The 22,495-nt window shown below is 38.5% G+C and overlaps 2 protein-coding genes across 3 annotated transcripts in view; one reads left to right on the top strand and one right to left on the bottom strand.

Annotated features, from left to right (window-relative positions):
* Nucleotides 1-21,700, bottom strand: part of COL8A1 (collagen type VIII alpha 1 chain) — an 84,993-nt gene extending 63,293 nt beyond the window's left edge. Inside the window, exons 1-2 of one of the 2 annotated variants that reach the window (XM_050976300.1) lie at nucleotides 19,005-21,700; nucleotides 2,782-2,908 (exon numbers count right to left, since the gene is read on the bottom strand). The gene's annotated coding sequence lies outside the window, so the exon portion shown is untranslated. Of the gene's footprint in view, nucleotides 1-2,781; nucleotides 3,592-19,004 lie in introns of those variants that run through there. The other variant, XM_050976305.1, reaches the window with a different exon arrangement.
* The window catches only part of ST3GAL6 (ST3 beta-galactoside alpha-2,3-sialyltransferase 6), a 167,180-nt gene that overhangs the window by 109,775 nt on the left and 34,910 nt on the right, over nucleotides 1-22,495 (top strand). The window lies entirely within an intron of this gene.

Genomic DNA, 22,495 nt, shown 5'->3' with positions numbered 1-22,495 from the left:
AAACTTCTATGAACCTGACATTGTCATGAACTGACATTCTATTAAGAAAAACACAAGTGAGTGCCTTTAAACAAATAAGGTGCTGGCTTTGTACAATCATTGTGGTTTCAAATACCATATCAAAAACCACTGTGATGGGAAGCTATCATTTAATAAATCAAAAAAGCTTACTCAGTAATAAATATTTTTCTTAGAAACCGCAATATTCTCTTTTCTATGGATCATATGACTTTCCAGTTCCTGAATTTTTTTACATTACCAGAGTAACAAAGGAACGTGGGAAATAACTCTTCATGGTGAAATCATTCAGTTAAGCTATGTCTACACTGTGGCTAGAACAACTTAAAAATATGTGCTTTCAGGCATAAGTGATCAAATTATTCCCTTTTTCAGGTAGCCACGAGTTGGCTGAATTTGGCAGTGCTACCTTTCTGAGATAAGAAAAGTGTTTAGTTTTGACTAAATCATTTAAATTTAATTTCTTAGCTTTGTATTCTACAAGGGGGTCAGCAGTATTTCCGTCTCCAGTATAGGAAATAGTTTCTTGCCTGTACAGGCTTTGAGCATTAAAAAAACCACAACAAACTAAAGAAGACCATGAATTGCTGCTATTGACTCTGTTCTATGTTGGCTGCTATTCGGGTAACTTCCACTTATATTGATAAATCAGCCTTTGTAGTTAGCAGTGAAAATAAAGCCAGTATTTAAAATAAAAATAAACATGAAATAAACTATACAGAGACATAGATTCTGCTTTCAGTGACAGCAGTCTAAATTCAGATTTGGTCTAGACACAAGTACTATAAAGACGTGCACATAAACGTCTATAAGAAACATACAGTTGCATTTACACAGATGTATTCTCACATGTAGAATAACCTGCAGACATAAAATACCAAATTGGCTGGCATCTGTCTATTGATATTACCACAGACTATCAGGTGGTCTTAAATATTCAGCGACAGGCTTTGCTGGAAACATACATGCACTTCCATACTTGCATGTATTTGTATATCAATTAATATGTAAGTTTCACCTAAAGAATACAAGTAGTAAATTCTTCTCTAAGTAATACTGCTCTGTACAAAGTCCTTCAAGTTTTCCAATGTCTGCTGTATAAACTTTTTTATGCAAGGCATAAAAAGTTTATACAAAGTCTGAAGAATCACCTTGTTTTACTGGAATCCCTTTTATGATGCACTTCTCATGCAAAGACCACTGAATTCTTCCTTTTTTTTTTTTTTTTTGGTTCCGCAATTATTCAGTATTCTGAATTTTTGTGTTCCTGGGTGTGAGATTCTTTTTCTAATGAAGTGCAATGTGGACATGAATATATTTGTATAGCTTCAATGACTTACTGGCTCTGCTTGCTAGTAAAAATGTGGTTTTGATTATCTTTAAAATTCTTGATTCAACCTACTTTGGGGAAGTTGAGCTATTCTGGTTTTTACTGCTCATATGACATGATGTGCATTCTAGATGAGATCCAAGGTACTGTACAGTGGACTCGCATCAAAAGAGAAACTGGTGCAGCAAACCTTCATTGGAAGCTGAAATGTAACTTAAGGAATATTAATAACAGAAACGTATTGAAATCAGAGTCCTGGCTTTAAGCAAACAGTTGTTGGCTTTAAGGAAACAATTTCTCAGCAGTCCAAAGTGCTGGTTTAGGAGATGGATAGGACAAAAATTTCTGAAAATGAATAAGAAATATGAAGCCTTGGGAAAAAAAAAATAAAACTGGGGTATCATTTGTTTAACAGACAGGCTTTAAATGACCTCAAATAACTATGTTCCATGTTGGTTACTGTTTTGCAATGGAATTCCAGTCCTTTGAAAGCAAACATGGAGCCTGCAGCAGCTTTGTTATATATAAGAGAGAATATATCTATCCTCTAGCTGATTTTTCTGTGCTCCTAGCTCTGCATTTTATTTCTTTTTGTCTGGCATGGTGATTTTATGACAACCCATTTAAATCTTCAGGATTCATGTTAATATACTGTGTATGTTGTGCAATGTTATTAGGGTACAGAGTTATTAGTGCCCTATGTATTAGTGCAGAAAGTCACAGAGCTCCTGCTAATAATGACGTTTGCTTCATCGAATGTAATATCAATTTGGAATATGTTTAAACTGACAGTATCTTGATTACTGGTGTGCCAGGAAAGGAAAAGATACTTTCTGAAATTCTTCTTTACGTAACTCAGTTCTGAAGTTAATTATAGCTCTGCATGCTTATGGGCAAGTCTCAGAGCCACCTGCTTAGGTTGTATTTTTTTACTACAATTCTGCAGTTGAGTGCCTTCCTGTCTGCATCTTCAGCTGCATGCTCCTGTAACACACTGTGCCTGCATCATCCCTGTGATGCTGAACTGCTGTGAGCAGTTCCATTCTCAAGGGAAAACATGCTGACCAGTGACTGGTGGGCTTTCAGAGGCACCTTTTCTGCTGAGTGAGTCATACTTATGAAGTAAACCACTGTAGGGATGCCTATCCCAATGAGCAGAAACTGATCTCAATTTGTGTCTGAAAAGATTATGTCCTCAGCAAAGCCTCCCTCTTTTAGAATACCCTGACATTTTCTGGCTTTGTGAATAGAGAAATTCTCATCTCTGGCTAGAGATCAGCATTCTCATGTAGTTTCTACCTCTTGTCTCTGAAGATTTTTGACAAGATAGATCCTTTTTGATGGCAATAATTTTTCTTAGGAAATGGAACTTAGGCATGTTAATCACATTGTTTCACCATTAGACTTCTTCATTAATTATGTCAGAAAATTACCTCAGTTTAATAGAGGAGTACTTCACTATATCAGTTCTGATATCCAGATTCCATATCCGGTAATGAAGAGATCATAACAGTGCTGAGTATCAAATTTGAAGGATTCTGACAATCTGCATTTTCTTTTCTAAAAAGAGAAGGAAGAAAGAATGTATGTTAATAGCCTTCAAAAAGGCAGGAGAGCAAAAAGATATTTTTAACTTGAATAAATGAGCTACTAAGAGTTTATTTTATTTTCTTATTTTAAATTTTTTACATAATCAGACATTAATACATGAAATAAACATGAAGCAGCCAGGGAAAATTGTGTTTAAAACTGTTGCTCAGGTTACAAAGGCGCCATGAATGGTTCATATTTTGGTTTGTTCTGTTTTTATGTGTAATATCATCTGCGTCCCTCCACTATGCTTTGGTGCAGCTCTATAATTCACAGAAAACTGTGTTATTTTCTCACTGGACAACTTCGTATATTACAAAGGATCATTCTTTACAGTTGTACCCTACTGGTTTTTCTTTCTTCAACAGCAGTCAGTTTCAAGCTTGGTCAGAATTTTAAACAACCAAAAGCTGGAAAGATAAAGGAAAAAATTGAAATACTTCACTGTACAATGTAAGCTCTGGTTTATCACAAATACCAGACAACAAATTGCATCAACCAAAGCTGAAACCCAAGTAGTTTTTCCCCTGCCTCATAAACGAGTAACAGTCGACAGCTCTGGAATGTGCTCCCGTCTCCTAAGAAAACATTTTTCCTCTCTGCCTTTTCCAAAACTCAAAAGTTCAAAGCTAAACTATTACATGTTATAAAAGAACAAATTTACCATGACACTTAAACAAAGACATGAGTCAGTGTATTCAGATTTCTTGAGGGAGGAAGGAGTTATGTTTCTTGTTAAGGCAAGGTTTGCAATAAAGAAGTTATTTTCATAGTTTTATATATCTCCTTATAATTATTTATTCATGCAGATGTTCTGTTTTACTGCACAGTTAAAGCTGTAATTAATGCCCTTTTTTTAATGGATGTATTAATTGAGGTTTACAACATTTCTCCTCAGAAAGCAAAATATTAACATCCATGTTAAATAAATGGGCTAATGCAATCACAGACATTAGGACATTTGGTTCACTATTATTTAGGATATCCATGGCAGTCTGGGAACCTCAGCAGTTTCTCTTTGCTCTGAAAAGTGCTACTTGTGTTATTAGAAATGGCATGAGCAAGGTGGTCAGCATGTATGTTAACAGCAGAGACAAAATGAGGTGGCTGTGGACAACCTATATCTGGAATAAAATGCAAGCGATTTTGTGTCCTCTTAAATGTGAGATGTAGAACATAACAGATTAAGCAGCTGAATTACTGTATGTAGTTTTTAAAGCTGTCTAGGAAACTTGGAACACCATTTTAATTTATTTGGAACAAGTGGCTGACTTATTTGTCTGCCTTGAAAAACCTCTACAACTGTTCCTGACTGGAATAAGATGAATATTTTGAAATTGCTCTTGTGAAACAGGAAAGAAGTACAAAAAGTCACAGAGCTCCTGTTAATACCGAACCTCATAGAATGCAATATCAATTTGGAATATGTTAAAGGATGCAAACTTCTTCTAGGTTACTATAGCAGCTTTAAAATGTCCACTCTTTCAAGAAGATGTGGCCAAGTCTTGTCCCTTCTGGATTTTGTCCTTTGTACAAAATTTGGGGTAGCTAGATCAAAGGTCTGCTTTAGATTCAGACCTTTGACACTGAATGTTATATTCAGTAGGACGGAACCAAAATCAGAAAATCCTTGAGCATGGAGAAAACTGACATATCAAACTGTATCCAACAGCCCTTGCACACCATCAGGATTGAGTTTTCCCTTATTAATATGTAAAGATTTATTAGCCCAGTCTCTAAAAGCAGTGTTTAGCAACTGTAGAGACAATATGCTCAAATTGAGTGGCACAATTTTTTTCCTTCAAATGTATTTTTTTTTTTTCCTAGCTGGTTGCTTTACCTATAGTCATAAGTTCTCTTTAACCTTTTTAATATTCTATTATATTTCACATGGGAATACAGAGAGGCTTTAATGCAATTAATAAATAGGGCTTTAAAACTTTTAACTTTTTCAATTGGAATGTTTTGATTTTTCATTTGTCTGTTTTAGAGGCCTTTAATAAACTGTACCATTGAATTTAATGTTGGTTAGGAAGGAGATCATCTGTGGCAAGTAACATTTCTAGTTAGGGAGAATGTCACAGTCAGTTTTGTTGGATACAGGCATGACACACTGGAGACAATGGCTAGAAGCATGTCACCTGAAGAGGGGAACCTGCATTAAGTGGCCCACTGGGTAGATGAACCATGTTTGATAAACTTTGGAATAAGGACAAAAATGAACTCTCCTTGATAGACAATAAACTAATTTAATTTTTAGTCAGCATGCATTAAACTTTCAAAGTTACTAATAAAGCAACACCAGGATATAAATGTCATTGAGCAGTAGGGGGCAGTTAGGAGGCAGTGGCTTGATAGAGGGCAGCTGATTAGTACCAGGCCAGTGGTAGCTGTGCGGGCGTCCTGTGTGCAACCAAGAATGAAAAGGGGTTCCCTCCCGCCTTTCCCTGGAGCCAAGCTCAGTGCTCACCTACAAGCTGCTTTGTTTGGCTACATGGGCAACACAGGCAGCAATGTCTTACACGTTCTTCACCAGTCAGAACCACAGTTTGGGCAAAATCAGTACCCAACAGTGCAATTAGGATCAAACAGGGCAAATATATTCTTTGGCCCTTGCTTCCACCTCCCACATTATTCAAGTGAGCAGGGCAAGGACTTCCCTTGAAGAAGAAGAAGTTAGGAAAACTGTGATTTATAATGTTGATGGCAGGTAGAACAGGGGAGACTGTGGGACCAAGGGAGTCAAGTATTTTAGGCATCTGTTATAGGCCTGTGCCAGATGCAGGATACCAGACAAGATGTGCCATTTGTCTGTTCTTGAATGGAATTTCCTATGTCCCTAATACCAAGCAAACTCTGTTTATTTATAATGTAACTACTTCTGGTTTTGTAGAGATGATTTACTGCACATTTCATCCTTTTACTTTCACGATGACATTTAAACACTTATACAGTTATTTATTTAGCTGTGTCAATTCAGTCGGGAGGCTGTTTTGCTTTGTCATGAGTGAATCTGTAAAGGCTGGAAAACTACTCAGTTTAGGGAGGCTGCCTTTTGTAATTTCATGAAGTACAAAACTCTCTTGACTGGGTTAAAAATGGGACATGGGTTCTTACAAGTCCTGTATCAGGCAGTGATTTCAAATGATAATTTGCATGGGCACAGAGAGAAGAATAATTTGGGAAATGCTGACTGTTCTCTCCCGACTGAATTTTCTTCCAATTCTAAGTGATTATATTTAATAAGTAATTCCAATTATTTCCCAAAGGAATAAGCAGGAATTTATAAGCAAAACATTTTCTCAGAATATATAAATTCAAAGCGACAGCTTCCTAGTGGAAATTCAAGCATTAGTAGTAAAAGGAAATGTTTCCCATTTCTTGACAAATTTTGACAGAAACACAGACTTCCCAGAGTAACAGCATCTCATAATGAGACTGATTATCTGGAATTGATTATCCTACCTTTAAGTCTCTGTGCAATCTTGTTAATACAAAATATGTAAGCCACAAATTACATTTAAGACCAGGAGAAAAAGTCAGTACTGATATATATATAGCTCGAAAAGCAAAATGGAACAGCCCTACTATCCCAAGACCTGGACTCCAGAGTAAGCCAATTGCACAGAAGGGTCCTTTTGCATATCAGCCTTGCTTACTGTCAGCATCCTTCCCTGTCACCAGTGGAATTCCTGTTTGCTCTTGCTCCAAAGGCACATCAGGCTGGACTATCAAACTTGCCAGCCTTTTTCACGGATCCTTTCTGGTACCTCTGTTCCAACATCACATCTCCCAGTCCTTTACCAGCAGAATGTGTACTGATTACCTCACTGCTCTCTGAACTAAGACCTTTCTTTGAAGTGTAGGTAGATTTTGAGTTTACAGGAGGTGACACCCAAGACAGACTTCTTGACCTGGCCCTCAGCTGACCCCAGCTTTTTCACTGAAATGCCTTGGTTTCTCTTGGTCAAGAGAATTTAGAATGAACAAAAATCTACAAGATGGAAGAAGTGAAAAGTTGTAGCGATGAATTTACTAACAAAACCATAAGGTCCACAATACAACTAATCATAAATCAAGTTCCTTCGTGACATTCCCTCTAACAACATACATCAAAGCATGTGCCATTAACTGCCTCCATAAATGTGCTTCATGAGCTCATCCCTTCCTGCCTCACTTTTTCCGTTTGTGAAGCTGAAGCTGTATTATTAGACTGGGGCAGTGCTCTGAAGTTTAGCTTTTGACAAGAGCTGTTACAATAATTACTGCAGCAGATGTCAGAATCAAGTGAAAGCAGCCATTCAACAATCAAAGTACAAACCACAATCTTCACTTATGTTGTGTGCTATTGCAGGTACAGAACCAGCAAAGCAGAAAAATGCTCACACTTACTTCCAGATGTAATCCTCTGTTAGGAGAGTATCTCCCTCCCCCCCTCCACCAAAAAGGTTTTTCTAGTACACTTTGCTGGTTTTAGCTGCAGCTAGAAAAGATACAGCTGCATTTTTTGGCTTATACAGCTTGAAGCTTGAGCTCAACATTCAGCAACAGCTCAGTCTGAGCTGTTTTACAAAACTATTTTTCTGTAAACATTTTCATTCAATATGTTACCGTGTGATATCTGTGCTCCCTTAAAGCATACTAGTGGTGGGTGCCTTATCTTCATATTGCCTGACTAGTCAAATACTTACTTGGGAGGTGATCTGAAAGCTGGGGACAGAGGCAAGACAGAGAACATTTAATGAAAGCTGGATTCCGACATGGAGTCCTGTGATAGACAGTCCAACAAACTGCTGCTGAGCGACACAGAGAGCAGCATCTCAATTGGCAGGTGAACATAGTCAGTTTGAAGAAGAAATTTGAATTTAGCCATTAGCTCATAGCTTTGGAAACTGTCATTTGCAAATGGACCCCACACATACAGGTCATAAAATAGAGGCTCCATGGGGGTTTTGCACATATTTACATTCTCAGGTACTCAGGTATTTGCTTGAGGTTCAGGACAATCATAAATGTAGCTAAATCATACAGTGTACAGAGGGTGATTTAAGGAGGCTGCTGCTTCCCACAGAGGTAAAATCTGGCCAAGACTAGCATGTGTTTCCTTCTCTGCATCTAAGTGGTTTCTTATGTTCAAAACTGAATGAAATATTCAATGAAAACAAGATTCTTCACTGACACGATCACTGCTTCTTAATATCGTTACACAAAATAGCGTTGTCTTGCCCAAGTGTGCCGGCTCTCTGAGAATAGTGGAGACAGGACAGTATTTGGATAGCTGCTGTTTTTTCTGAAGAGTGGGGAGGGTGTGCCTGTTATGGGGGCATGTTCACAAAGGTTTTAGCCCAGAAAGAAAGAGGTACATCTGGGAAGAGCATAAAACAGGTTGCCAGACTCTGGCACTGCTACTAGAAATAATTCTTTCTCAAGAAAGTACCAAAATGTGGCTGTCTGGTTTGCCCACAAGTCTCTGGACATTTTTCTTGGCAGGCATGGATACTGGCAGCTGTATGGCATTTTGATTGCTGCCTCAAATAGTGTCTATTCTTTCTCTCCTGAAGATGGAAGAATACACTTGTGGTTTAATTACTGGCCTAGGGATTAGGCAAAACACTTCTCAGATTTTAGTCTGCATGCTTGGCCAGGTCACTTTAAGGAAGAATTTTGAGAACTGCCCAGCACCCACAAACAGGATCAGATTTTTCAAAAGCTCTCTGCCTCCACTGAGGCAGTGGACAGATGATCAAAGGAACTTCTTAGAAAATCTGTCTGCAAGTGTCATTGTGAGAGCTACTGGGTGCTGATTACTTGTGAAAATCTGGTTCTCATTGAGGTGCTCAGATGGGAATCAAACTCTCTATCATGATGGGAAGATACTTGAGAATCTGGCCAGGAGCAATCTCTTGAAATGCTACACCAGCAACTTTCTCTGTGCCTCAATTTCCTCTAAAATGAGAGTGATGTTGCCAGGGTGCTTGTAAGGATAAATTTATTAACCTGCTGTGTGTGAGGTTCTTGGATGCTTCTGAAGCCAGGAAAGGGAGATGAAGCATTTGTAGCATAGTGTCTTTCCAGACATACCAATCATCTGTGAAAACAGGACTGTGTTAAAATGACTGGAGCAGGAGTCAGCTTTCCTCTGTGTACAATTTACAAGCCTTGAAGTTCAGGAGCTGCTGCTTTTTGTTTGTCTCAATCCCTTGATCATGTGTCAGGACTTCACCATGCTAGCCGGTGTAACATACAGAACAAAAGAACTCAGCCTTAAAAACCTTTGTGCTGAACAAAGCAGCGCCAGGAAATTACATTGTAAAGAAATGATGAAACTGTTCCATTCAGCTGTTTGCCTTCTGAACTCCCTGCCTGTTGAGTACAGTAGTTTTATCATTTTCTTTCCTCACATGATATTTCTTTCCTCACATCCCACCCAAGTGTTTGGTATTTTTTGGGAGAGTTCTGAGGGTTTAGAATTTCAACTCTACAGACTGGTTACTCTTACACTAGATACCATATAGAGTAGTGTTTTTTGCAGGTGGGTTTTTGGATTTTAAGATCCAGGAACATTAATTTTAAAATGGACCTTATTTTACTTTCATCTTTTTTAAACTTTCTTTTCTTTTTTTTTTTTTTTCCTTTAACTTACAGCAGTTTCAGTTTTGCCTCCAGATGTGGAAATCTGAAAGGTTCTGAACCTCCTGGAGTGTGTGCTGGAGCAGCCTTCCTTCTCTTTCTGAGCAGCATTCCCTCACATGATGTGACATTTTCTTTCCAGCCGAGAGTAGAGCCCACCCCCCACCTCACAGATCCCTTCATTTTTGGCCTTCCAGCACTGTCAGCATCTGTGCCAGCTAATGATCCTTCTCCAAGGGGCACCGAGGGCTGGCACACAGCAGCAGCAAAGCCCTGGGGCTGTATCTCCAAAACCCAAGAAACCTCAAATGCATTGAGTGTTTCCATAAATGCTCCTCAGCTGACTGGGCTGTGGGGAGTTTCTGCTCCCCCTCAACCCTTGTCTCTCCTTTGGGAATGGGAGGTGCAGGTTGTAAATGAGTTTTCTGACTGCCCCTGTGCAGAGATGGCACTGACGTCGGAGCGTGAGGGAACCACAACCACCACAGGAGCTGAGAGGTGCTTCACGGAGAGGGGGCCCAGCCTGACTGATTGGGGCCCTGAGCCCGGGCCATGCTTGGGCTGGCCCTGCCCTCACCACAGCCTGGTGAGGGTGAGATGTCTCCACAACCTGGTGAGGGTGAGCTGTCACCACCCCGCCAAGCCATGGCAGCTTTCCTCAGGACCATGCTATCAGCAGGTAATGGCCATGGAGCAGGGTGGAGCCCTCAGGGTGCCCTGCAGTTTGGTTTTGTTTTAGAGTAAACTACAACATCATTACAAATCAATCATTGCTAAATGCAATCCTCTTGTCGGAAAGTATGGAATATGTAAAATTTTCTTACCAAAGGATGATCTTTAATGCTTGATATTTGTATACTTTTAAGCCTAATCAACAAGAAGGGAGATTTAATCCACGAAACAGAGAGCAGCTAACAAGCAAGCTCCAAGCGATGGCCAGGGGGTAGAAAAACTAATTACTTGTTAGTAAAATTGCCTTGTTAAGGTTTAGGCCTTGATGTTAAGGTTTAGGCCTTCACATGGTTCTGTCACCTTAGACCTGAGGCAAGGTTAACAAAGCTTGGGAAGATGGATGCCCACTGATAGTGGACACAAAGAATGGAGAATGCACAGAATGCAGACACAAACTCCGGCTATCTTGATAGCTTTTGGGCATTAGGTACAACATTTCATGTTTTCCTGAAGATCTCTCAACTTCTAGGTGGTTGAGAGAGCAAAAATATTTCTCCTCATCATGTCTGGTGGCAGAGAAGGAAAAGCCAGGAAGGAAGGATTGCTGCATCCTGAGCTAAGGCCTGTGATGCTGAGTGCCCCCAAAAAGTGCCATGTTAGTTCTTCAGTCTCCTTCAGGTTTGGGGGGAATTGCAGGAGCAGTTCTCGGTCTCAGCTGCAATCATTGTTTTGAAGGATAAGGCTGTGTTTATATTATGAATGTCCAAGCTAAAATTCCAGCTCTTGAAATGTGCTTGATAAGTGGAGCATGGAAAATATAATAGGCTTCTATTTGCTTATTTTTGAAATACTTATTTTCATGAGATAAGCAGTTAGTAAAAGTTCAAAGCACATGTAGCAGAGAAAATGCCTTTGAGTAAACACAAATTTAATTTATTTTGCTTGTCAGTCTTTTTGTATTGAGCTCCTTACAGGTTTAGCATAGAAGTGAGATGTGATGTTGAAAATAGGGTATTTAGAAAAATAATATAAAATATTCATTGTAAGTGAATTCTGAACTCAGTGAAAGGCAGTTTTTGTTCTTGAAATTTGAATCAAAGAGCTATCTTGTCCTGACTGTAGAATAGAAATATTCCATAAGAATCACAGGCCAGAACTAACCACCACTGCTTGGATTTTAAACACTGAGTATTATGAGCTAGTTGCTTAAGAGTAATCTAAAATCGAAATGGAATGAAGATGACATTACAAAACATATCTGAGACTAATGGATTTCCTTTAAACTATAATTTAAAAGCCATCTGATAATTTTATACCAATGCATTAAAAAAAATTACTCCTGTAAATTACTCTTTCATCAAGTATGATGACTGAATGTTAAATATACAGTTTTCTGTATGAACAATGTTTTTAGCTGAGACTAGTACTGCAAGCTTAGGGAACAATCCTGAAATGTCTTCCATGTTTCCTGATGTATTAACTTATGCTCAGATATCCAAAAGATAATAATAGTCTGTTGGAGTTCCTAAGCATAAAAACAACAAAAAAAAAAAAAAAACAACAAAAAAAAAAAAACAAAACAACCAAACCCAAACAAAAAATCCTTGCAGTGGCAGCTTGGACTGTACTGCATAGACATCCTAAATTTAGATAGGGTGGATGAACTGGAGGAGAGCAGGAATTCCTCTAACAGACACAGAATGTCCAACTATGGCACCAGTTTCTTCTGTGGAAGACAGGAGCTGCTGCTGCATTTGGACCAATAGGAAGATAGAGCAGAACAGTCCAGAGCTATCACTGCCTGGCTTTGCATGCAGCTTGTGTGCACAGCAGGAACTCAGCTCATCACAAACACCTTCAGCCTTCACTGCAGCATATTTTTGAGTTATTCGTCTATTAGGCTGGGAAAAGGTGGGACAGAATCCTTCCAGTTGTTAATTCACTTAGGGAATTAATAAACAGGCATGGTAGCTGTTCTGAACTAATATTCAGCCTGTGATTACGTAATAAATACTGAGGCTTCTCCAGTAACCTACAGCAGCATATCACAAGGTGTACCTGCAATGAATGTTGCAGTCCTGGAATATCTTCAACTAGAGCCTAATAATGATTACAGCCATTTTTGAAAGCATAGCTAGATTTTGCTATTCTCTGCCCAACTTCAGCAGAAGTCTGTCCATTTACTGTAAGGCTTGTGTTCTGTTTCAGTGGTGGATTTTTTTTTTATTTATTTATTTTTTTTTACCCAGAGTTAACCAGAACTTGAGAACTTGGCTTTGATTCTTTAAATCCTTTTCCCTATCAACTCAGCAACCACAGAGGCAGATTATTACTGAAAAGAAATCTAAGAATCAGTTTTGGCCAGCATTATCTTGGAAAGTTCATTTTATTAACATGGTTTTGGTTTTATTTCAAAAACACTTTGACAAGCACTGACATTTTTGGAATCAGTAAATCACAAGAGACTAACTCCTAAAGGTCTAAGCTTTGCATTTTTCTGCAGTAAACAATGTGACATGCTACTATGGTAAATTCAGTTCAAGCCACTGACTGAAAGGAAGTAAGTACTGAATGTTGTCTTTTTCCCCCTTCATTTTCTAATATATGTTTTGTGTGAATGCTAGTGCTTATAAGATATACTTCCTTAACTGCTCTTTGCTTATTTGCTTTTCATCTATAGTGCAGGTTGCAGATGTATTAATGCTGGCAACACAGACTTTCCTCACACACCTGCTTTTATTGCTCAGCTTTGACCTAAAGCAGCTACCTCTTGACTTTTTGCTGAAATCTGCCAAGGGTCCCAGTTGTGTTTTGCATTAATATCCATCAACTGAGAGTTCAACTAAGATCACCTACTTCATTTAAAAAGGAATAATAGGAAATATCTGAACCCTTTTTTGTTGCTGTTGTTGCTGCTATTCTTTAAGGCAAGCTGAAAGAGAATTTCCGGTCTCTAAGCTACATAAAGACTCTAGTTCTGATACTGTGCATTCACTGGAACTCCATGCATGCTGGGAAGAATGGAAGGGCAGAAGAGAGGTGAGTTATGTGCTGGCATAAGCAGACTTGACTGCTAGATTCCTTTAGTGGTAAATTGATTATCTTTGTTTTGTGTGTCCCTGGGGCTGTGCCACCTTCCATTCTATCCCTTTGAAAAAACCATGTTGAGTGAGAGGCAAAGTAAGCATCTCCATTCCAGAAAATATGTATTACATACATGTGTTGTTGCTTCATATAATTAGAGTGGGTTTTGTTAGAAACTTGTTTTACTCTCCAGAATTTTCTGTTGCAAAAATGGTCAAATGCTTTGGTTGGAGTTCCCTATGCAAATCCACAGTGTGCTACTGTCAACCTCTTACTTTCAGAGTGAAGAATGCAGAAGTATGTCTGGTCTGGAAAGAGTGGTTGCTTTTTAGTTCGCAGGAAACATATGCTGCAGATGTTTCAATGTTCTGGCTTTTAATATACCTTTGATATCTACTATGTGAAGCTATTAGTTTTACCTCATTCTCCCTTTAATGCGATAGGTTTTATGTTTCCTATATATTGCCATTATAGATTCCTAGGAGCTGAAGTAAACTGGCATAGCTGATCCAGGAGTTTGTGATTTTTGGTGCCGTGGATATTTTTTTAAAACAAAAACTTTTTCTTAAGTTTGCAGTACTTTTTTTTTTTTTTTTAATCTCAGCTTTATTTCAAAGTGACTGCATAAAATTTATGACCTTTATGACCTGTTTCTCCAGTTGTACAACCAGGTTTTATAGGCCTTATCCTAGAGGAACGGAAAAGAAGTAGTTAGGTTATTTTTTCTATTTTGTTTTGAGGTGCAGTTTTTGTTAGTTTTGCTTTGTTTTTTTTTTTTTTTTTCCTTTTTTTTGTAAGGTTAGAGTGTTCTTTTTGGTACCATTTACTTCTTACTTGAAAACGTGGAGTTCTCAGAAGCTGTCATTTTGGAGTGTTACACTTCAGGATTGCCAAGAATATTTGTGCTAACTGCCCAGATGTCTCTAAAATGTAATTAGCACACACACACATTTGTCTTGAAGAGGTGGAAAAGGCAAGGTGTGCATAAGATGCAGAACAGAAGGATGCCCTAGTTGTGTAGAGTTATGTATGGCATAGCTGCTGGCATGCTTCCAAATCCAAAGTGGAAAATATCTTACCTACCAGGCAGTCCATATTATTTTTGAGTGCCATCATGTTGAACTCAGTGTGGTTGTTGTTGAGATCCCAATAAAGAATGATGTCCACAGATGTGCACAGACACCACAGTCATCAGTTCACCACAGGCTCACAGCACTGAGAATAGAAATTCAGACCTTTGCCTCTGCAAACAGAGCTGCTCATTGGCCTGGGTTTTGTAGCCAGCAGAAGGAACTGATAAACACTCTCACAGGGCTGCTTTACGTGTTTTTTATAACCAAGGGACGCCACTGATTCTCACTCCATTCTGAAAAGGGTCCATGTAATGTCACCCCTATACAGTTTCACCTGCCATTCATAAGTGACAAACTTACAGTTGTCTTGCTTTTGCTATAAAATATGGACTTGCATGAAGTTTTAATCACCTAAAGATGTCCTAAGACTTCATAGTGGTATTAACTCCCTGCAGTACAATTATAAGATGTTAAATTCATTACACATCAAGACAATTACAGAAACACATCCAACATCTCAAGAGTGCAGGGAGACCAAGCATTATTGTTTGCTGGTGACTACAGGGAATAGGCATAGTTATTGCTCAAGACCCACAAAAAGGCTTCAGAACCAGGAGTCATCATTATCTTTTTTTATATATATGTATATATATAGATCCACAACTTTTTCTGGGATTCCTATTTGCAGAGGGAAAGCCACAAAAAAGGCAAGAACACTTGCACAAAACTCTAGAAAGTGTAAGTGGCAAAAATAAAAAATATTTGTACACTTAAGTACAGATGTTTGCTAGGTTTTTAACAGGCAGAACACACCACCTCTAATGTTTTTGTATTGTCTTGTTTGTCAGTACATTACCTCCACTAAACCATTGCTTTTTAGGAATATGACATTAGTGTAAATTAAAAATTATCTCCCTGTAGAGGGAAAAAACCTACAGCCTACAATAACTGGAAGGCAAAAGAAGGGAAAGTATAGGCATATATTTAAGCTTAAGAGATAAAACCTAATCTTACCTCCCCTGAGATACATTAGCAAGATGCAGAATAAGGGGGCAGAAAATTCTGCCATGCAGATATGGTCATAGATATATAAAAATTGTCTTCTGTGGCAGATAGTGAGATGACCATTAATGGTTCCTTTTCTAGTCCTACAGTTACCTGTCACATGTTCACAACTTTCTCTATGAACAATGCATGCTTAACAGGAATTTTTAAGTTAAAAGAGTAAGAGAGAAGGCCTCTATTGCTAGGGTAATAACTCTGGAAATTGAGCACTGGAATTTGTTGGGTGAGGTCATTTTTTGTTTATTTAGTTTTGTTGGCTTTGAGGTGTTTTTGAAATTCCATATTTGCAAGGCCACAGGAACAATTATGAATCTGTACCCTAATAAATTAAGGGCTGAAAACTAGAGAGATAGGACAAAGCTGGTGATTGGGGCTTTGGTTTTTGTCTGTTTGCTTGCTTGTTTGTTTGTTTGAATGGGTATGAAATTATATCCTGTATGTTTATAGAAGGGAAAAAGAAAGGAAGATTAATATTAATGTCCCCTAGAAGATCCTTTCAATAATTTTGCTTAAGCCCTATGAGCTTCTCTTTGAGCTCTTTACTGCTGCTGAGTTACCAAGGCTGAGTTCTATAGTCAGATTTTGTCTATGATTTCTGGTCCATTGCAGTGGATCTCTGCTTCCTCAGCCTGCCAAGACTGGGCTGGTCTCCTTTAACCACAGTGTGTAAGAAAGAGATGAGCATTTGCTGATTTGTTTAATTGTTTATTTACACCCTCCAAGAATGATTTATTTGTAAATCCTGTAAAGGGGTTTTAAAAGGGTTTCACAGGAATTTTGAAAGTGTTAGGAGTAAATTACCTCTCTCAAGATTTTTCACTGGAACTCTCCCTGATGTTCAGCCCTAAGCAATCATGCAAAGACAGAGAAGCTGCAAAGGGGTGGACTTTAGAAGGTAGAACATAAAATGAAGTGTGGGATTAGTGCTGTCCTGGAAACCAGAGGAGCTAAATCTGACATTCTTCCATGAATTTTCAGTGTGACCTTGAGTAAAATAATTTATATATTTAGTGACAGCAGGGCAAGAGGAAAACATAATTTCTCCCTAAAGAGAGGTGTGAAAATAAATTCCTGAAGGTAGGAATTTCTCCCAAGCAGTGGCAGTGGCAGAACTATGCATAGCTAAGCAGAGAGTTCTATGTTTATCCTCTGTTTTATGTATCTAGTCTAGCACTTTAGACAGCACTGGGAGTTACACTAGTGGATTAAGTAGATATTACTGCCCTAAATAAATGCCTAAAAACCTAAGAGTAACTGCCAGTAGAAGTGACTTAGCATCCCTGCTTAAAACTTAACTGGTCTTTGGCTGAAAAAATTAATATAGTCTCTTTACCTTTATTATTTTTAAATGTTATGATCATTATTTAAAAAAAATCTGAATTCCTTGTTCTCCCAGTGATTCCCTTTTTTTCCCCCTTAATTCAGGTTATAGCATTACTTTCAACAGTACTTTTATTTTAATATCAGTGCGCTTTGATCATGTAAAAAGGAGTTTCAGATGAGCACAGAGGTCAATATATGCATTCCTAGACATCTGAGTTCTCTTGGAGACCTGCTGGGCGAAGATTCCCTTCATCCCTTGCTGCAAAGTGATGCTAAGCTGAATTATCTACTCAGCCTGAGAGAAACTGCTCAGAGCAGATTCTGATCTAAATTAGATGCATTCCTTTGAATAAATTTTTCTTAATATGTCCTGCAATCCATTTTTCAAATGCCAAAGCATTACATTTCACAACAGGCTTTAATAAAAGGTATTTTGCTACATACACATTTCCTGTGGCAAATGTATTTTTTCCATGAAATTTGGTCTATTAAAAATTTTGATTTATCTGATAGAGTAAAATTCTGTGTGAAAAAAATCAGGCTTTACTGCCACACTGTAGACATAAATTCTGTATGCATTGAACCTAAAATCACATATCTGTGTTTTACAACAGGGATGTTTTTGAAAAGGGAAGGTTTGCTGTAAAAATCACATGTTAACTATGAAATAAAATTTTGTAGCTCAGAGTTAATGCCAGTTTTGAGGAAAATCATTGGGCTTTCTTCCTGTCTTCTGTGGGCAATTTACATTAATTACCCAGATGCAAAAATAGTTTTACTGTAAGTTTGCTCTAGAAAACACTGTACATTGTTTTTTGAATAGTTCAATTTATTTGGGTATTAGATTTTTGTTGTTTGGGGTTTTTTAAAGATACTTATGTAATCTTGCAGGCAAATAGCTGAAGGCAGTGGTTTTTTTTTTCCCCACTAGTTAGAATAGTTAACATATAAAATAAGAAAAAATCTTAGATACAGTATGCAGAAAAGAGTACTTGGAGCAGAGTTCTGCTTTTATACAGTACTATAACTTAAAATATTGCAGCTAATGTGAATACAGTTATATATGGACATAATTCTTTTCTAGAGAAGACTTTCTATTTGTGAAAGACTGAAAAGGACTCAATTTAGAAAGATAATTAAGAAGAAAATATCACTATTTAACTGAAGACTGTATTTTGTATTTACACACAGCATTAACTGCTGCTTCTGGCAGCTCATGCTTTCCCTCCTCTCTGAGCACTGGAGAGAGGCATTGTAGGATTAGGATTTCTGTGATGGAATTTCTTTAAACAGGTGACTGTGTGTGCTAAAAGTACACTGACTCACACAATGTGAAAAACTGCTACTGGTAGATAGTATCCTAGATGCTATCTACCAGTAGCAGTTAATAGATTAATCTCTGTGAGGATGGACAGATGCATGGATGGGAATGCAAATATAGTTTTGAAACCACTTTTAAATGTTTTAACTGTTAAGTAGCTGTCTCTGAGGCACTTAACTATTCCTTCCTCTAATGCTAGAAATGCCTGTGTAGGAAAACTGCAGAAAAATATAAACAAGCTGATCTAAAAGTTTCCTAGAGACACAAGGTCTGTTGTTCCAAGAAACAGGACTTTGCTTGTAAAATATCTAATTATATTTGGTACAAGATAATGAATTCCATCAGTCTTATTACTGTGCTTGTGTGAGGGCTTAAGTTCCATCACACCTTTTTTAAAGGCAGTGAAACCTGTGAAGATGCACTTTTCCAAGATTGTCTCAATCTGGCTAGTCGATGACAGTAGCAATAAAACCCAGTTCCTTCCTTAAATTAACACTAACCACTTTTTTTTTCCCCTCAAACAGAATTTAAGGAAGCTTTACAGTGATTTTTTTTTTTTCATTCCTTGACTGGACTACAAAGGAGACTATTAAGAGGGATAATAAATTGCTATAATTGGTCTGGGTATACTAATCTCTTCAAAATCCATCCATAAAGGAGAGAAGACCTTTTCCCAGCCACAGTGTTTCCCAGCAAGATCTGTTTATATTTCTCTGCTAAAACAACAGACTGTTACTAACTTAAATGTCAGATGACACTACATCTGGAAAAAAAAAAAAAAAAAGGCGGGGGGGGGGGGGGAAGCCAGCACCACCCAGCAAGGCAGTGCTCGAGCTCACATTAAGGCTTCCTCTCAATAGCTGGTTAGAACAGAAACCTGAAGTAGCAGTAATCTTACCTTGAGTACACAAGATCCAAGGAGAGAAGGTCACTGGCTCAAAACAGTGGAGGACTGAGAAAGTGCTCTGATCTGCTGCTGGTAGCATGCACTTGGCTTTTTATGTGCAGGTGGGAGGAGCTGCTCCCTACGGTAGGTGGGCAGTGAAGATAGCAGGCAGACAGCCTTCAGAAGGCATTGTAGAGGTTTGTGCTCTTTGGGGACAGAGAGAGGGAGTAAAAGCAAGCTGGATGGCATATACATGAAAAATAGTGTTAGATTTATTTGCTGGAGTTTTTTTGGTTTGGTTTGGTGTTTTGTTTGTTTTTCTGAAAATCTGTAGTAAACTGAAGACTTTCTACTGTATTTATTTTTCTAAATCTGAATCTCTGAATTATTCCAGTTTCAGTTACAATGCTACTAGGTCTCACTTCATCTGTTGGAAGGATTTTTGTGGCAGTGAGATACTAATGCAAAGTCTTTATCAGAAAGGTCAGTGTTTCCCTTTCTGAAAAGGGATAGCTATGAAGAACCAGCCCCTTGATCTTTGAAGTTGTCTGTTTTCTCAAGGACTGAACTTCCTTTAAATTCCAAACATCTGCTAGATCTCAGCTCCAGAACCCTCCTAAGTTTCTGTATTGCTGAACTGCACAGCTTTTTCTTGAGGCAGCTGTAACGTGTTCCATCTACACACTGACTTTCTAGCAGTTTAGTTTAGAGCAGTTTTATTGTTCGCTGTTTCTGCATTCTAAACAATTTTCCCAACTGGTATTCTCAAAAGGCAAATGTAGCCAAAAAGACAAACCAGTAGGAATATGCATTCCTGGTGGTTTCTGTGTAAAATCATTCATTGTTCATTTTAACTCATTCATTGCTTTCCACTTAGAAGAGTGGATGGCACAGATTGCAGACACTGGCTCCCACAGGTGAAACAGTTGTACCCATCTAAAATACACTAATTCTCTATTTTTGTGTCTTCCTGCATGAGGCGTCCAGGCCTGTATTATTTTCCATAATACACAAGTAAAACCTGTGTCCTATTGGAAGATATGGAGAAAGCTGGAAAGATAGAACAGCAAGGGGAGAACAGTAGTGTGCAATTAAGGGAAAGTCTAGAGGTCCATCCTGACTTAAAATCTGGCAAGGAGCAGGTAGAAAAATGAATGGGTATCTTAGTTATAGAGTTGAGATAAGTTTGTAGCAGAGGCTAGGGCATTTTATACATTATTGCAACTAACTGGGAAAAGAATTCATGTTAGTTTGTTATTTCTGCAGCACTTGAAGTATTTTTACAATTCTCATAAGAAATGAGTTTCTGCTGTGAAGAGATTACAGTGTGCTTTGAGGAAGGCTATACAAACTAATTATAACATGGGAATAGGGAAAGAAAGGGTACAACTTACTGCAATAAGTTAATGTAGTTAGTTCAGTTATGGCACTTGGTAGTGGTTCAAGCGACTAAGTGATACACATGAAGTGGAATTCTACTCAGCTAGCATCCAAATAATCAGATAATTTTGTACTTAGACAAATCTAGGTTGAAATTTTCAGAAGGTAGATAATAAATAGGTACCCTCGTCCTTGTTTGATGATTAAACTGCTCTGCTCTCTCAAAATTGCTGAGCTTTTTGTAGGTCCCTTCTAAAATCAGTGGATATTTCTATAAACTCAATACATTCAAGAAGTGAAGTTCTGTTTTTTTATTATCTTGGGAACAAAAGTTTGAATATAAAGGACTAGCTGTATGTTGGTATATATTTGTTTGTTTTTTAGCTCCTGACCTTAAGCTTCAGGTGCTAAGCACCATTTCAGTTCTCAGAACTGAGTCAATACTCCTCCCTGTTCTGTGGGTTGCATGCACTGATCACGTCCTACTGTACTGCAGACTCAAAGATAGCCTTACTTTTTTATACTTCTAGAAGACAATAATAAAAATTTTTCTTTCGTTCCTTCTTTTGGGGAATCCTAAAGCACTTTACAAGTGTTAAATACCAACATATAACATGGATAAAAAGTATTAGACCTATATTAATGATTATTAAAGTACCATCGTGATGAAATTATATGGAAGATTATCTGATGAGGTTACAACATTATGCAGAGACTTCATAGAATTATTAATTCCCTGAATTAGAAGGGACTCACAAGGATCATCAAAGACCAACTTCTGTCTCTGCATAGGGCACTACAAGAATCACACCCTGTGCCCAAGAGTCTTGTCCAACACTTTCTGAACTCTGCCAGGCTTGGTGCTGTGACCGCTTCTCTGGGGAGCCTGTTGCAGTGCCCAACCACCCAAGGAGTGAAGAACCTGTTCCTAATATCCAACCTAAACCTCCCCTGACACAACTTCATTCCCTGACATTCCCTTGAGTCCTGTCATGGTCACCATAGAGAAGAGATTGGTTCCTTCCCCTGCACATCCACTTGTTGGAAAACTCCCCTCAGTCTTCTCCAGGCTGAACCAACCAAGTGACCTCAGCCACTCCTCATATGGCTTCCCCTCAAGGCCCTTCACCATCTTCATTACCCTCCCCTGGAAGCTCTCTCAGAGGTTCATATCCTTCTTACATTGTGGCACCTAGAACTGCCCCCAGCACTGGAGGCAAGGCCACCCCAGCTCAGAGCAGAGTGGGACAATCCTCTCCCCTGCCCGGCTGATGCTCGGCCTGATGCCCCCAGGACAGGGTTGTCCCTCCTGGCTCCAGGGCACTGCTAACTCAGATTTCAACTTTCCATTGACCAGGACCCCCAGGTCCCTTTCCATGGGTTTCTGGTCACTGCAACACTTATCTTCCCTAATGAGACTTTTAGTAGATGAAACTTTACCAAAATATCCCTGGGAAACTTGAATTAGGTCATCATACGATCAACTGGATTTCAGGGCACACTGCCAGGCTGGACTGTAAATTCAATGTGGACACATGACAGGGAAGGTTTCTATGACCAGGAGTGATGTCCAAACTTTCAGTTTCCATCTGCCTTTTAAAAATAAAGCTACTTTTTCAATAAGACCCTCCAGCGCTCTAGCCCGCTTACTTCATTCTTGCCTCATAATATCTAGATTGGTTTGCTATGAGCTTGAAAGAATTGTTTGAGACAGTCTGTCCTTTCCAAAATCTGTATCAGGCACTTGCTTTACTTGAGGGTAGGTCTGTACACATAGTGCAGAACAGAACTGCTAGTAACGGAATCAATTTAATGAAGTACTCAAACTTGTATAGATAGTTCATCACACTTTTGAGAACAATGCACATTTTCTTTTTAATGATTACCCCCAGTTTGCCTTGAATGTGACAGAGCTAAAATTAGGTGACCTAAAGTATTGGTAGTGGAAAGAATAACCATGGATAGATTGGGAGGTTGAACCTCTGGAGATAAATGACTGTTTATGTAGCATGACCCAGTAGCTCGGGTAGGTTGCTACTTGCTGTTTGGCAATATTATCAAAGGAGGAGAGTCCCCAACAGCTGGATAGCATGGTGGTGGTAGAAGATTAGCTATCAAGGTAA

This window comes from Serinus canaria, chromosome 1 (assembly GCF_022539315.1).
Source record: "Serinus canaria isolate serCan28SL12 chromosome 1, serCan2020, whole genome shotgun sequence".
Taxonomy (NCBI): domain Eukaryota; kingdom Metazoa; phylum Chordata; class Aves; order Passeriformes; family Fringillidae; genus Serinus; species Serinus canaria.
The sequence above is the reverse complement of the archived record's forward strand: the minus strand, read 5'-3'. Positions and strand labels throughout refer to the sequence as shown.